The sequence below is a fragment of the Moschus berezovskii genome, chromosome 11 (genome assembly GCF_049115385.1).
Source record: "Moschus berezovskii isolate FMDL1 chromosome 11, NW_MosBer_1.0, whole genome shotgun sequence".
In the NCBI taxonomy this organism is placed as follows: domain Eukaryota; kingdom Metazoa; phylum Chordata; class Mammalia; order Artiodactyla; family Moschidae; genus Moschus; species Moschus berezovskii.
The window spans coordinates 44,494,813-44,512,430 of NC_142470.1; the positions used below are offsets into that span (position 1 = coordinate 44,494,813).

General features: G+C 46.1%; 1 protein-coding gene and 1 long non-coding RNA gene across 11 annotated transcripts in view; one reads left to right on the plus strand and one right to left on the minus strand.

The window, feature by feature from the left end:
• The window catches only part of LOC129536035 (uncharacterized), a 156,429-nt gene that overhangs the window by 87,418 nt on the left and 51,393 nt on the right, over positions 1-17,618 (plus strand). The window lies entirely within an intron of this gene.
• Positions 6,818-14,996, minus strand: LOC148776132 (uncharacterized). The gene is made up of 3 exons (XR_016038568.1): positions 14,868-14,996; positions 11,414-11,530; positions 6,818-7,115 (listed from the first exon to the last, which is right to left on the minus strand). It is a non-coding gene; the product is annotated as an uncharacterized LOC148776132 (long non-coding RNA).

The following is a 17,618-nucleotide window of genomic DNA, read 5'->3' on the forward strand; positions in this document are numbered from 1 at the left end:
TGCCAGCCTGTGTCCTTGCCCCGCTCTCTGAAAGCTCTCGCTCTTCCTTTAGGGGTTCTTTAACCCACAAAGGTTCCCAGAGTCTCATTCTTGGCATGGTATCCTATTAGTAATCAGGTTAAGTCGGTCTTCCCAGAGGTGTTGCTGGAACTTCACAGCCATATTGTCTTAAGTCTGGTTCCTGGGGGTGGCCCTGAAGAAATTGCAGGGAGTGGGGAAGTAGGCAGGGTGGCCGGGCAGTGGATATGACCTCAGGGGAAGCCCCGCCCCAGCCCGCCCCGAAGAGCTCTGGAGTGGAATCACACCTCAGTGTCGGTACCACCTCAAGAGAACGTTGCTGAGCTTTCATCTTCCAGTCAGCCTTGGTTACAGGCGACTCTGGGGGGCTTACACATTCCCAGGGCTTCCTACTTCTGAAGGACAAAGTGGTTCCATTAGCCCACAGGCAGGCCTTTAAGGAAGCTGCAGGTGCAGGTTGTTCAAAGCCAAGCCCACACAGGGGAGGAGGGATCTGGGAGGACGAGGTGGAGCCCTAGACCGTCGACAGAACACTCAGAGTCCCCAGAAATCAACTGAAATGAGAGGGGTCTGGGAGCAGACAAGGGGCTCCCACACTGGTGGCCAGATGGCCCGTCAGAGTGGAGAGATTAGACACAGCTTTCAAGATTACCACAGGCATCCTTTCAATATCAAGCTTGGAGTGGAACTAATGGATTTCCACGGCAGAGGCAAGGCTCTCTTTTCCAGAGTTTTATTTCTCATTCCCTCTCCACTCCTTCCCCTTCCTTTTATCACCTGGCTTTTTCATTCTTTTGAATTGCCATATCACCTGCCATTTGCACCACTCCCAGTGCTGCCTACTGTGAGACCTAGGGCAAGTTACTTAACTTCTCTGAGCTTTAGTTTCCTCTAAACTCTTGTAACAGTGGTACCTACTTCAGGTGTACTATGGGGATTGGAAGGGGTCATCTGTGTGACGTGCTTAGCGATGTATCTGGTGTGGCCCATACTTCATAAATGCCAGCTGCTGCTGCTGCTGCTAAGTCACTTTAGTCGTGTCCGACTCTGTGTGACCCCATAGACGGAAGCCCACCAGGCTCCCCCGTCCCTGGGATTCTCCAGGCAAGAACACTGGAGTGGGTTGCCATTTCCTTACTGTTTTGAAACAATAGTTGTTATTCTTGTATGCACATAACGGGTTCCACACTACACTGCAGTCTCCTTGAGGGCAGGTGCCAGCTACAGTACCTTCTATACCAAAGTAGGCGCTCATATATGTAAACAGTTTAAACATAGAAAATTCTGGGCTGTGAGAGAAGACTGTGGGTTCAGGCCCACAGTTAGTTTCATAACAAAGCCCAGGATTTCCATGTTCCTAACATGGGACCTGCTTCCCTAACTTCAGGGTCCACCATCTGCCAAGTAAAGTGTCTTCTGGTGCCATGACACCTTTTTACTACCCTAGCACCAGTGGCCTGAGGCTGCTACCAACCCTCTGGAATACAAGGCTCTGTGGAAAGAGGACCTGGAAGAGTCTGGCGCCCCCCTCGCCTGCCCTGCCTCTGGAGGGTGGTGAAGGAGGCCTCAGGCATTGGGCTCTCTCCAGGGCAGCTGAGCCCAGCACAGAAAGCGAGCAGGCCTGGCATTTCCAGCCTAGGGTGCTGCTACCCAGCATTTCCAAGTCGGGTGCTGCCCTCCCTGCCTCAGTCCTCACTTGTCACTGTTTCCACTGCCAAGGAGATGGAGTGAGGGCTGGGCTGGGGGTGCAGCTCTCATGTGGGAACAAGGCTTCCCTTTATGAGAGCCTCTGCCCGTGGAGGGGGAGCAGGCGCGCATCTTGCTGAAAATAAACCCAACCAGGCCTGGAGAAAGGGGCTATATTGGGTGGGTGGGAGGGGTTCAAGGTGGGCAGGGTTGGGGGTTTTGGAGGCAGGAGGGTCATCTCGGAGGAATTTCCAGTCATTCTGATTAGGCCTCACAGAGCCAGGAAGTACCAAGGCTGTCAACAGGGACATGAGACACAGCTGCTGTTGCGAGTGACACGCACACTCAGTGTGAGGAGGGCTGCAACTGTCTCACATACACACACACTCTCACACACACTCAACACTCTCTCATACACTCTCACACCCACACTCTCACACCCACACCTCACACCCATATACTCTCACATGCACGTTTACACGTTTTTACACACTCACATAATTATTTCACATACATTCTCACACATCCACACACTCAACACTCTCCCATACATTCTCACACCCACACTCTCACACCCACACACTCTCACATGCAAATTTACATGTTTTTACACACTCTCACATAATTCTTTCACATACATTCTCACACACTTTCACACACTCACACAGTTCTCACACACAGCACTCTCACACACACTCAGCACTCTCCCATACATTCCCACACTCACACTCTCACACACCCACACACTCTCACACCCACACACTCTCACACCCACACACTCTCACACCCACACACTCTCACATGTACATTTACATGTTTTTACACACTCTCACATAATTCTTTCACATACATTCTCACACGCTTTCACACACTCACACAATTCTCACACACAACACTCACACACACTCAACACTCTCCCATACATTCCCACACTCACACTCTCACACACCCACACACTCTCACATGCACATTTACATGTTTTTACACACTCTCACATAATTCTTTCACATACATTCTCACACACTTTCACACACTCACACAGTTCTCACACACAGCACTCTCACACACACTCAGCACTCTCCCATACATTCCCACACTCACACTCTCACACACCCACACACTCTCACACCCACACACTCTCACACCCACACACTCTCACACCCACACACTCTCACACCCACACACTCTCACATGTACATTTACATGTTTTTACACACTCTCACATAATTCTTTCACATACATTCTCACACGCTTTCACACACTCACACAATTCTCATACACAACACTCTCACACACACTCAGCACTCTCCCATACATTCTCACACTCACACTCTCACACACCCACACACTCTCACACCCACACACTCTCACACCCACACACTCTCACACCCACACACTCTCACACACCCACACACTCTCACACACCCACACACTCTCACACCCACACACTCTCACATGCACATTTACATGTTTTTACACACTCTCACATAATTATTTCACATACATTCTCACACATCCACACACTCACACACTCTCACATGCACACTCACACACTTTCGCACACACACAGTTCTCACACACAGCACTCTCACATACATTCTCTCTCACAGACACACCCGTACAGTCTCACACACATATTCTCATACATTCAAACACACATTCTCAGACACCTATTTTCTCACACACTCAGACACTGACTCACATATTCCCTCACATATCCGTACACTCACACGCACATTCACTTTCACCCACTCTCTCACGTACACTCTCACACACATTCACATACTCTCTCACGTGCAGTCATACACACATATTCTCACACTCTCACACCTCTCACTCACACACACGTCAGTGGTCAAGATGGAGGATGACAGACGGCCACTAATAAGCTCCTCTACCTTCCAGGTTCTCAGAACACCAAGTAATCCCTGGTCTCTTTCTATCCCCACAGAGGCTGGCCTAACCCAGACAACCTCATTCCACATCTTGTGCCAGAAGGATGTAGAACTCACCCTCTCAGGACCTTCTAGAAACAGCAGAAAGTTAAAATTGTAAGGAAGACAGTGGTAGTCAAAGGGCCAAAATGTGTGCAGTTTCATGGACAGCTTTAACCATCTGAAGAAAATTAGGGGGCTCTCTGTTTAGAGAGGGGCTTCCCTGGTAGCTCAGTCAGTAAAGACTCTGCAATGCAGGAGACCTGAGTTCAATTCCTGGGTTGGGAAGATCCCCTGGAGTAGGAAATGGCAACCCACTCCAGTATTCTTGCCTGGAGAATTCCATGGACAGAGGAGCCTGGCAGGCTACAGTCCATGGGTTTACAAAGAGTTGGACATGATCGAGCAACTTGGCACAGCACAGCTCTTTAGAGAAATGTGCTTAAGCATACAGATGCAACACCCCACGTACAATCTCAGGGAGTCACGGCCCCTCCTCCCCAAACCCATCTGTCAGCCCTGGGTTAAGACACCCTACCATGAAGCACTCAATCCCAAGGAACAGAGCTGCCTAAAACCAAACACAAAGATTACCAGCACCACCACCCACCACACCCGGAGTCCTGAGCTGTATGAAGTCATCCTGAGACTCAGAAAGACAAGTGACAATGTCAAATCAGTGACGCATCCCACAGAGAAACCATTCCTTATGGAACACTTACTTCCACGGCCTCTAGGACCTTTCTCAGAACCACCCATTCGGTTCCAGACCTTCCAGCGTTCAGGAAACTGAATTCCTGGGCCAGTAGGAGAGTAGGCCTAGAGTGGTGATGAAACATTATGGGCTGACAGTCCTCAGCTGCAGCAAATAGGGAACTAACCTATTGTGGTGAGTTTTCCCCCATGTGGAGGAGGCAGCGGCATAACAGTTCCACACAGAGTGCCCGCCAGGCACGGGAGCCTGGGGACCCGAGTTTGAAATGTATTGTGATGCAAAGTATACGCCTAGTGTGCACCAGATGGTGTGGGTCTCTGAAGGTGAATTTGAATGCCAGAGCATGGCATGTGGGGGCAACCATCCACTTCACCTTGTCTGGGAGAGGCACCTATGCATTGAGCTAACATTTATTGAGCTCCACGGTGTACTGGACAGAGAGAAGCAGATGTCATGACACAGCCTCAGTCCTCAAAGACCTCACAGTCTATTGGGAAAGAGAAATCTATGCTGAACATTACCGGACAGTGTGATGTGATAGATGCAAGTCTGAGGCTTATTGGAGCAGCAATCCTACTGCTGGAAATCATCTGTGGTGAAGAGAAACATTGTGAAGCTGGTGTCAGGGTGGCCCATAATTGAGCTGTCAACCTTAGCTGTGCATCTGATACACCTGGGAAACTTTGAAAACCTGGCCACACCCAGACCATATAAATCAGCCTCTCTGGGGAAGATTCCAGCCCTCAGCACTTTTTAAAGCTCCCCTGTGGCTCAGATGGTAAAAAGTCTGCTTGCAATGTGGGAGAACTGGGTTTGATCTCTGGGTTGGGAAGATCCACTGGAGGAGGGCATACCAACCCACTACAGTATTCTTGCCTGGAGAACCACCATGGACAGAGGAGCCTGGTGGGCTACAGTCTGTGGGGTCAAAAAGAGTCAGACACGACTGAGCGACTAAGCACAGCACAGTAATTCCAGAGTAGCAGGATGGGAAGCCACGGACCAGAGCTTCATGGCCCCTCTCGTGTGGTCTTGCTCATAGGAGAATCCCTCTTGTTGGAAGCTTCATGATTGATGAGTTAGGACCTTAGGGGACACCTAGGACAGGAGATGGACTAGTGAGTAAGCTGACACAAAAAAAGCTTTCACATGTTTTATGTCAATGTAAGGAACCTGCCCACTGCTAGCATTTTCAGGGCCTCCAGGCCTTGAATTCAGAGTGATTATGGTTTCCTTCACTTACATCTAAGGCTCAGAACCAACCCTCTGTGACTGAACAACAGTGAGAAGATCTCTTTCCTTCAGGGGAAACCCTCCTCCAGTCTTACCTGAAAGGGTATGGCCCGGCTCTGTGGTCCCAGCAAGGCAGTCACCATAGTTTATAAAACATTTCCCAACATTTCAGGAAATACATGGGGTGTGGACTTTTGTTGGTTTTGGGGTGTGGGAGGTCATGATTCAAAATATCATGAGAGTAGCAGGAAAAGTCCAAATAGTCCAGTAGAAGTAAACTCAGGGAAAATGACCCATGGCTGCCTATCAGGGTAGTGTACACAGGGAGAGTGAGGGTAGAATTTCTAGGTCACACACACTCACATACACCCAAATTGCACTTCACACACACACTCAGAGAGTTTAGCATCACGCATCATCACCCAGGATGAAGACAAGAATAAATTCCTTTAATTCTCAGATGCTCAGAAATGCATATTACCTCTTGTTTGGGATTGGTTAGCTGTGGGACATCCATGAAATGGAAAGACCAGAGAGAAGCCATATCGGCGGTACTGTGGTAAGTCAGCCTTGTGTTGGCAGGGTCTGGGTTGGTGAGAGAAATTTGGGAGTCAATAGCATGAAGGGGAAATTTCAGTCCCTGCACATTGGTGAGATGACCAAGGGAGAGTGTAGATGGAGGAGGAAAGAGGCTAAGATGAAACCCTCCAGTGGCCCCAAGTTTTTAAAAATGTTCCATTTGTTTTTATTTATTTATTTATATATTTGGGGCTGTGCTGGGTCTTCGCTGCTGTGCAGACTTTGCCCCCCAGTGGGGGCTACTCTCTAGTTGCAGTGCACAGGCCTCTCATTGCGGTGCTTTCTCTTGTTGGGGAGTGCAGGCTCCAGAGTGCGCGGGCTTCAGTAGTTGCTGCATGTGGGCCCAGTAGTTGTGGCACATGGGCTCAGTTACTCCGTGACATGTGGGCTTTTCCTGGATCGGGGATTGAACCTGTGTCTCCTACATTGGCAGGCAGCCTCTTTACCACTGAGCCACCAGGGAAGCCCTGCCCCAACTTTTGAAGTTGGATAGAAGAGGCTAAGCAGATGAGGGCAGGGAGGGAGGAAGGAAACCAGCAGATAGGTTGTTCCAGAAGCCAAGTCCAAGAGGAGGAAATGGTCAGATCAAAAAAGCTTAAGACAAAAGCATGAGTCTTGGACTTGGGTAGCAGGGTAGTCACAGGGGGGCCTGAGAGAGGTCATTTCAGTGGTGCCACGAAGACAGAGTTTTGGCAGTGGGCAGAAAAGTCATTTGGGTATGATGGGAACAGGGAGGTGGGGCTGTGGCTAGGGGGTGTGAGAGAAGGGGACATTTTCATGTGTGTTTTCTTGGCGAATGGGAATGATTCAGGACAGAGAGAGAGAAGCATCAAGGCAGCAGAGAAAGAGGGGCCACTCCAAGGAGTGAAGTTATCGGGTAGATCAGAGGAATCATCCTATAGGAGGGAGGAGCTGGCGTTTAGTAAGATGAGAGCTATCCAGCAGTTCACCTGTGAAGGAAGGAAGTTGAAGTTTATTCAACTTTGCGGTGAGAGAACATATTTCTTTATTCTTTCCCACCCCCCAGGTGGTTAGAGTTTATGGGATGAACCTGGGAGAGATCTCCTAACAGCAAGTGGGAAGTAAAGTAAGCAATTCAAACTCCCCTGCCCTGAGCTAATCCGAATTTCAAAGGCATGCTTAGATGTCCCGTATCACGTCAGAACGGTATGGGTGAAGTGTGAGCTGTTCACCACTATGTAGGTCGAACTTATTAAACTATAGAAATCTGAGATCTCTTTAATCCATAAGATGACAACAGACATTTCCAGACAGCAGCAAGAGTACAAAGGAGATTCCATCAGTGTGAACTCAAAATCACAGAGTTTGAGAAAAAGTATGCAAGTGTGAAACAGTCAAGAAAATCAAAGCAACATTCAGACCCTCTGTTTTGGTCTAACTGTGAGATAATGATCTACTCTTTACCCGACTCACTGACAGAAGGATAGCCAATAACCCCTGGGAACGCACGTGACAATTACTTATGAAAATATGTTAAAGTGTTCCTGAGACATAGCACACAAGATAAGTCCTATGCTCAGATGCTCAGTCGTATCTGACTCGTTGCGACCCCATGGACTGTCACCCGCCAGGCTCCTCTGTCCGTGGAATTTCCCAGGCAACGATATGGGAGTGGGGTGCCATTTCCTGCTCCAGGCCAGAATACTGGAGTGGGTAACCTTTCCCTTCTCCAGGGGATCTTCCCAACCCAGGTCTCCTGCACTGCAGGCAGATTCTTTACCAGATTCTTTAACCACAAGGGAAGCCCCCAGGCTACGGTTTATTTCTGGAAATGGACTACTGCTGATGAAACCTGTCATCCAGAGAAAAAGTTGTTTCTCTGATGTTTCTTCTCAAAAATGGAGGAAGACCTATCCAAGGAGATAGAAAAAATACACAGAGAAATAACATTATTTGAGTTGATTGTTGAGTGCCCATAGTGAAGTAGGAACAAACAAGCATTGCACGAATGGAAGAAGGGAGAGGCCTGCATGGGTTTGAGGAAAATAGGGACAGTGCTCAGGGATCTTGCTTCACCTAGAAACTTCCCTTCAGAACCCACCCTGCAGCTTCTGTTTTCTTCACGTGGATTTCCTTCAGCATTTAGGCATTTGACACTTGTCCCAATTTCACAGCCTGTCTTTCCAGAGCTGTCTAGACATTTCCTGATCTCTGAGTACAGGCTACCACTTCTAGCCCCTCCTCCTCAACAGAGGATTCCTACACTTAAAGTTGCCTCCAGAGCCATCATCACTTTCTTGAGTGCGTTAATTAACACTAGTTGAACAGAACCAAAGATGTGTCTGCTCTAGGCTAGGTAATGCTGCCCTAGGGTGGAACCACAAACTCTGTTCTCTTTATCTTGACCCTGTAGTCTCCATGTCCTCCTAAATTCCAATTAGACTGAGGGCCCAGAGTAAGCAAAGAGGGTTCACTCTGCTTACGAACTACCTGGGAGTTCACACACCACTCAAGTTTTCAACAAAGTTTCCAAGGCCTTGTGAAGGGTCAGAATAAGTGGAGAAGTCTGGGAGTGTCCCCTTGGCTGAAAACCAGGGGAGCTGAAAGTTTGCCAGCAAGCCCTAGAGGGTGACTCAGTGGGAAGCAACTTTATAGAGAAGAGTGGTGAGTAGGATGTGGTCAAAAGAGCCGTGAGGAGAGGACGCCTTTTGCACGTTGTAAAGCTAATGTGGCTTGGTGGTTCAATCAGCATTTCTCCCCAGTTGGTACTGAGATCTCAACCAGCCCAGCCTCCAGCTCTGGGCCCTGTGGGACCCTGGCTGTAAGGGTATTCCTCCCTTCTACCCTTCCATGACCAAGAGAGCAGAGGAAATCGGTCACCTTGGGAGCAACTGATATCTTGAGGGGACATGGTGACCACAAAAACAAAGAGTTGTGTTTGTGGTTTGGAATGTCATTCCGATTGTGAGGATGCGTGTCATCCCGAGTATGCAGAAACTTGCTTGCGGTTCAGAAGGGACGGATCACAAACCCCGTCATGTGTTTCTAGGAAATGCTGATACCTGATTATTATTAGACCAAGATGCCAGCCATGCCAGTGGCCTCAGACCCGTTCCCTGTTGGCCTGGCTCTGGGGTATCCAGTAGCACCGACTCTAGACTGTATGCCAGTCTGGAAGAGAGAGGCCCACATGCCTGTGGACTCCAGTGGCCCCAAGCAGGCTGCTGGCTCTGTGCTGCCAGGGTCAGCCACATACACAAAATGTAACCTCTCTGCTCAGTACTCCGTACCGGCTAGCTAGTCTCATCCAGGAGGAGCTGGGTGGGTCCCAGCCTAACTTGTAAAACCTATTTAAATACTGTTTTTCAAGAAGCCGCAATTGCCAAGAAATGACTAGAAGTTATAGCCTATTTGTACTTGAGGAGAGGAGTGTGGAACAAGGTTGGGAGGACAGCTTCTCAATGTTTACCTCTTTACACCTTTTTGTATTTGAACCACAGGAGCATATTATATATTTCAAAAGAAAATAAGGAAAAAAACCCTCATTATCTCAGAAAGTTTCTTCTAGCCAAGAAACTTCCCAATGGTGTTTCTTAAAGTTGCTTGCTGTGTAGGAGTACTAGTCACAGGTTCTCTATCAAGGATGTGCTATGTGCGCTTGGACTCAAGGTGACCCCTCCCCAAAGGTCAGAGACTCCTACTCATCAAGCAGTGAGGGTGGGATGATGTCACAGCTCACAGTAATCTCATGGCTTCTAGAACAGTGTGAAATGTGATGAGATGATTTCCTGAATCCCCACTCCCGGAGGGCAGCCCCAGAGAGGAAAGGGTCTTCTGTAGGCTGACGGGAGTCATCATCAGCAAGATCCCCCATGCTCGACCGAGACACACCTGGAGACCATCGGATGTGGTTTATTTACCACCCAAGCCATGGGGGTTGTGTTGGAGTCTGAGGCAGAAGGAAAGTTGTGCACCCCCATATGCACTTGTTTTTTTCCAGAACATTAAAATAGTGGAAAAAATACTGAAAGATCAAAAAGCAGGTATGTTAAAACTCACATTAAGGTCAAATACTTAATTTTTACCCCAGTGGAATTTACTATGATTTTAAATAATTAATATAATTATTAACAATTAATTAAAATTATTTAAGATTGTTGCTTAGTCAAGAAAAATCATCACACAAGACAATTCTCTCAATTAAAAATGAGGGGAGAGAAGTAAATTTGGAAAATAGGATTGATGAGTTTGCTTCCACTAAAGCCAGAGGCTCCCAGTTTTCTTTTTGCCTCAGGCTCCAATATGGCTCGGCCCCTTTGTTTGAAAGACTATTCAAATAGTCTTTATTTGAAATTTTGATCCTTTGTTCATCATGAAAGTTTTACAAAAATCTTTATTTTTTAAAAATATGGCATTAAAATATTATTTTTCTTGATAACTGAATTTTTTGGTGTCCCTTTAAATTTTGCACTGGAGGTCAGAGCTTCATTCTAGTCCAGGCCTGGTGAAGCCTAGTGGCCCAAGGGCGGCCCTGAGGATCGCCTCCTAGATCGCTGTTGTCAGACTTGTACCTTCACGCACACATCCCCCACCAACCACCCACAGTCTTCTCAGTGCCCATGACTGAGGAGCCACTTGCCCGCAGAGAACTTGTTTCTGCATTACATAACATCCTCGTGATTCAAAGCATTAAGCCTGGAACCAGCTGCAGTTATTCTTACTGTTTGCGTGTAAAGCTATTCAGAGGCTTGCCTGCTGTTGTCCGGCAGCCTTTGGCTAGAAGGAGTATACAAATGTAATTCCCTTAATCTCCTGCAAGGCCCTTAATCATTCCTAACACTCTTGGCCTGATCCGGTGTGCTAATGGAGCCGCATCCTGACGAAGTAGATAATAGGAAGAAGGGTGACACCAGCAATGCAAGAGCAACTGACACCCAGCTCCTTCCCAGCCCCGAGCCCCTGACACTGTCCTCATCCCTCTGCCTGCTGCTGCTTTGGGAGAAGGGGCATTATAGTGTCTCCTCTTCATTTCCCCAGCTGACACCCTCCCCCATGGTCAGCCAAATGTTTTACAGCTGGAAAAGGCGGTGAGCAGTAGCTTCCTTTGTAAAGAGCTGCAGTATGAGTATATTTTCCACATACTGACTCACAAAGCTGTTGGTGCCCTTGACCCCAGTACACGGTTCCAACTCCTTGGCTGACTTGGGGTTGGGGGTGGAGGAGTGACTTTGATCTAGTAGTTTAAGTCACTCCTTGCCTCGGTTTTTCCCATAAGGAGAACACTTACGCCCTTCTGCAGGCGGGGGACGGACTCAGTGACCTCTCACAGTCTCTTCCAACCACAGGATTCCATCGGGCTATTATTAGAATCATCTGGACAGAGCTTCAGTGTGACAGGAGGCTTCTGGAGTGCGTAGAACCAAATGAAAATGTTTATGGGTGTTTGGGGGCACCAGACCATCTCTGACTGTCTTTCTGAGGTCATTCGGCTTTGCTAGGGTTATTTCTCTGAGTGTTTCTTTCCGCTAAATGTCTGTTTATTTTTCTCAGTCTGTTCACTCCTTTAGCCTTTCTCTCAAGTTTCCCGTCTCAACTAGGTTCCACTTATATAAAGGCAGGGCACATCCAATCAGGGAGAGCTGGCTAGATGGTAGCCTGCTGTTTGCTAGCCAGATGGGCCATTGGGCAGATGACCTAACCAGTCTTTGGGCCCCAAATTTCTCTCTTATAGAATGGGATGATAGTATGTGACTCATGGAGTACTGTGAGGATTATAGCAGATCAAGTACAGAGCACAGTGTTCAGCATAGAGTGAGGAGTAAAATAAGAGCTGCTGAATGCATAAATGAGTCTTTGCATGATATAAAAAAACAGCTATACAAGAAATACATGAGTGTGTCCCTGTTGCCTAAATTCAAATAATACAGAAGTATACAGTCAAAAATGAAAGAGTCCTTTCATTGACTATCCCCCTTCTCTCCCCTCCTTCCTAAGCATTAGTATAGTTCTTTCTTTGGCTCCTTCTTTTGGAGGGGAGGAGTTAATTATCTGATATGTGAATATAGTCTTACTTTGTAAAGATCCAAATGTTTAGAAGCATACCACCTCCCCAGATTTGAAGACGTTCCCCTTCATATCGCTTTCATTCTTACCTCTGCCTCTGGAGGTAGCCACTTTAAAAAAAAAAAATCTTTTGGCCACACAGCATGTGGGATCTTAGTTCCCCAACCAGGGATCAAACCCATGCCTCCTGCATGAGTCTTAACCATTGGACAACCAGGGAAGTCCCTGGAGGTAATCACTTTTGACAGATTCTTCCCACATCTATTCTATCAATTTGTTATTGTTGTTCATTTGATAAGTCGGGTCCAACTCTGCAACCTCATGGACTGCAAAATATATATACTATGTTTGTACAGTACACTATGTATATACACACATATATACACATATTTATACAACTTTTTAAAAATACAATTATAAAAAGTATTTTACCAGAAATGGTAAGTCACTTCCAATTTCATCGAGAAAAGTGAAACATGCAGGTTACTCAAGAAAGCCCTGAATTAATGTCCCTGGTTCTTTCCTGCAAAGGGGTGAGGCTGGTTTTTCCAAAGTACCAAGGAACAAAGAAAACAGGAAGATATCAAAACCTCTGAATACGAGTTTGGCTTCACCCTTTGAGGCGGACCACCACAAGTATCAGAGAGACGGGTATTTGGGGCTCAGGGGTAGAAGGAGACCTTGCTTCTCTTTAAGATCCAAGTTTTACCAAGCAGAAAGATGAGGCAGGCCACCAAGTCCAGGAAGACATATTTTTCTTAGGGAAATGGTGAGCAGAATTTTAACTATAATCCATAAGAGAGAATGGAATAAATAAGTATACTAAAGATTTGTTATCAGGCATTAGACCAGTGGTTCTCAACATATACTGTGACGTCCATAGTTTTGCCATCAGATGTTTATTAATACGTACAACTTATTTTTGCTAAAACACAGGATGCATATTACTACAGCACTATTTGGCAGATAAACACTTTGTCAAAGAAATTTTCTAATGTCACATCAAGTGGAGTACAATTCATTGAATGTAAGAGGCACGAGGCATGATATAATAATTTAGAACAAAATTAAATTTGTGAATTTACTGAAACAGGGGAGAACAACGTAGACTAGAATAACCTAGTGGTTAAAGGTTCAGACTCTGGAGCCAGCACCCTGGATTCAAATCCTACCTCTTACTATTTATGGGATCATGAGTGAATTTTCTCATCTGTAAAGTAGGGGTAATATTACCCACCCCATAGATTGTTAGGAAGATCATTATATTTCTAACATGCTCAGAACTTTCCTGGCACATAAATATTAGCATTACCTACCAGGTTATACTTAACCCATCATTCACTATTCACTCAATAAATATTGAGTATCTATTATGCTTCAGCCATTATGCTAAGCTCTGAGGATAAGTGGTAAAAAAACAAAAGATACCACTTGAACTCATGGACTCGGAGAGAAAACATTTATTAATAATTGCACAAACAATATAAAATTGCAACTGTGATGAGTACTTGGAACCATAAAAGCTGGTAATGACTACCTGGGAGTAGGTTGTCTTGAGGAAGTGACATTTACATGCTATTTGATGCACTCACCAGGTAGAGTTTCACTAAATAAAGATGAGAGGCCAAAAATGAAATATATATTTCTTCTTACAAATCATAATATCTCAGGCAGCTAAAGGCTAGGGTCAGAGACATCATTGAAAAGGCTGTAGATTCTGGGGGAAAAGGTGACAGGTGGCCTGGGTAAGGATTATGGTGAAAACAAGGGACTTCCCTGGTGGTCCAGTGGCTAAGACTCCATGCTCCTACTACACAGGACCCAGGTTTTATCCCTGGTCAGGAAACTAGATCCCACATGCCACAACTAAAGATCCTGCAGGCTGCAGCTACAGATCCCCTGTGCTGCAACCAAGACCCAGTGCAGCCAACTAAATATTTTTTAAAAAAGAAAAAAAAATCAATAAATGGGGCACACTATTTCCATGGATGTGGCCTCTATCAGCCACATCCATAGAAATGCATCTCAGGCCAGGGCAAACCCATCAGCAACAACTTCTCAGCACCCATGGTTCTGAGCAGGAATCAGAGAAAATGCAAAAGAGAAGCATGTGTTCTTTGGCTTTTCTGTTTTCTCTCTCGGAGCGTTTCACCAGGAACAGGCATGCTCTTTACGATGCTGTAGGCAGCAGGCATGAGGGTGCAGGCCAGGTGCACAGCCCTTCCTCCTCCTCTAGCCATGAACGGCTGTGAGTTAAAAGCCTCTAAAATCAAGACCAGTGCCTGTGCTCACATCTGATTCATTTAGTTTGCTTCAAACTCCAGCCCAGCCTACACAGAGCAGGGTGTGGCAGCCAGGAGAGAGATTTCAGGTTGGAGATAAAAAGGGCTAGAATTAATAAGGAAATTGATAATGGGGGAGGGGGGCTGCATACAGCAATTCCACCCCATCCCATCACCAGATGAAAACCTGCTCTGAGAGAGGGAGGTGTGTGGGGGTTGGTTATGTAACTGAGTGTAAACAGTGGGTGCAGTGTCTGGCATTTAATAGATGCTACTTATGATTATTATCGTCTTCTCCTATGCATAGAACTGAATCATTCTGCTTCATTTAAGATATTGGGTAAATGCTTCAGGTGTCAGCTTTGGGGTGGGGGGGATGAAGTGGTCACTTCTTACCTAGTAGTTGGTTCTTTCCACATCAGTGCTAGGGTCCCCTTGCCTTAGAGAAGTCAGACAGAGGCTCCCCAAACCATCATTCTCTCCCATCCCGTCTGGCTTGTGCCTTGGAAGACAGGTTGGTCTCTCTCTCTCTTCTCTCCAAGGTGTTTAAGGCAGGAAAACTGGGAGAAATTGAGGGACTATAAACAACCAGCCAAAGAGGGCATTGCTCACCTCTGAGGTGAGTACTGTTATTATCTCCATTTGACTAACGAAGAAACAGACTTAAAGAGGTTAAGTACTAAGTGAACAGAGTAGGAAACTGACATAAGCTGTCAGAATCCAGGGCTCATGCTGTCATCACTGTTTATCCTGCTTTTCCAAGAAACCACATGGCCTGCTGTCCCCAGCTCTCCTTTTCCTGTTCTTAAGCAGCTGAGTGCATCTTCATAGCTGGGGACTGCAGGGTATTAAACAGGAGACTGCACACTTCTCATCACTAGTGTGTCCAGGCACACACAAGCTCTCCCCGCCCCAGCTGTTTCTCAGCACCAGGGCTGTGCTCCCAGTAACCAATCGCATCCTTTGTCTGCTTTGACTGAACTCGTGGCTGTTGGCGGGAGGTGGGTAAAGGAAGTATCCACTCATCCATTCATCCACCAATAGTGATAGAGCCTCTACCCTGTGCCAGGCTCAGTGCCAGAGGCTGGAGATAAAGATAGGAACAAAGCCCCTCTCTTCTTGGAGCTGACAGCCTGCTCAGGGGTGAAAGACAAGCAAATTTCATGGAAATTCTCATGGGGGTCACACCTGTTGATTGGAGACAGAGCAGGGTTGTTCAAGAAGGCTCCCTGAGTCCCTGAGCCAAATCCTGATGGGAAAGTAATTGGAGGACCTTCCAAGAGATGGATCAGCATGTATAAACACGCAGTGATGAAATAAATAAGAAATAAGAAGCTATGAAAAAAGAGCAACATGGAATGACTACATCAGTTGTTCTCAAGAGGAGTGATTTTGTCACCCAGAGGATGTATGGCAAATCTGGAAACTTTTCTTCTTTTCTTTTTTGCATATTACAAGTATGTGTGTGTGTGTGCGCACACGCATGTGTATGCACGTGTGTTTCTGCTACTGACATCTAATGGGTAAAGGCCAGGGATGCTGTTCAATATCTTACATTGCACAGGACAGCCCTCCACAACAAAGAATGGCATCTGGCCCAAGATGTCAATAGTGTTGAGGTTGAGAAATCCTGGACTAGATAGACTCTCTCTCTCTCTATATATATATATATGTTTGGAAGAATATAAATACGTTTAGCATATGATAAAGGTGGCAGTCCAAATCCAGTGACTCATTCAATAAATGGTGTTGAGATTCCTGGGTAGCCATCTAGAAAAAGATTAAGTGGAAGCCATGGGTGCGTTTGTTCTTATTCGCCCAGTTGTGTCTGATTCTTTGCAACTTCACGGACTGTGGTCCACCAGGCTCCTCTGTCCATGGGGATTCTCCAGGCAAGAAGACTAGAGTGAGTTGCCATTTCTTTCTCCAAGGGATCTTTCCAACCGAGAGATCGAACCCACATCGCCTTCATTGTTAAGTGGATGCTTTACCCCTGAGCCACCTGGGAAGCCCCATCATACTATATACCAGAATAAATTTCAAATGGATTCAATGTTTAAATTTTGATAATAAAACCACACAAGTACCCAGAGAAAACATGGGAGAATTCGTTTATAATCTCAGAGTGGGGAAATTATTCCTAATTATGACTAAAAAATCATTAGCTACTAAAGTAACAAGTTGATAAATTCACCTAATAAAAGTTTTTTAAAAAATTTAGAGCTTGTGCATGCCAAACAAGCAAACTTGTATAAGCAAAGTAACAAACAAATGAAAACCTGCAAAGAATATATGCAACTTGGCAGAGAGAGGTCTAATCTCCTTAAATTATGAAAATATAAACAAATCTCTAAAGAAAAGATTCACAAAAATACAAGCAAAGGTAATGAAAAGACAACTCACAGAAACAAAAAGAAATCCAAATGGCTATGTGCTGAGATGCCTCTTGTGTTTTTTAACCTATTAACTTGGCAAAAACACAAGTTTGAAAATACACGGTTATCTGTGAGGACTCAGACATTTCCATCCATCGCTGGTGAGCATGTCCACTAGGACAGCCCCAAAGGGCAGTTTAACAATCTATCACAATAGACCTGCGCTTTCCAAGTGTCACTAGTGGTAAAGAACCCACCTGCCAATGCAGGAGAGACAAGAGACGCAGGTTTGATCCCTGGTTGGGAAGATCCCCTGGAGGAGGGCATGGCAACCCATTTCAGTATTCTTGTCTGGAGAATCCCATCAACAGAGAAGCCTGGTGGGCTACAGTCCAAAGGGTCGCACAGAGTTGGACACGACTGAAGTGACTTAACATACACACACACACACATCAAAATAAATGCATACACCTTCTGACCCAGCAACCCTCCTTCTTCTCCCCTGGAGAAGGAAATGGCAATCTACTCCAGTACTCTTGCCTGGAGAATCTCACGGATGGAGGAGCCTGGTAGGTTACAGTCCATGGGGTCGCAAAGAGTCGGACACGACTGAGCGACTTCACTTCTGACCCAGCAACCCTCCTTCTTAGAGCTGACCCTACAGAGAAATCTATTTGATGCATATAAAGTGACATGTGTACATGATTATAAATTGCAGGAAAAAGAAATGATTTAAATGCTCATTAATTGAGAACTGGTTGACTAGGTTAGG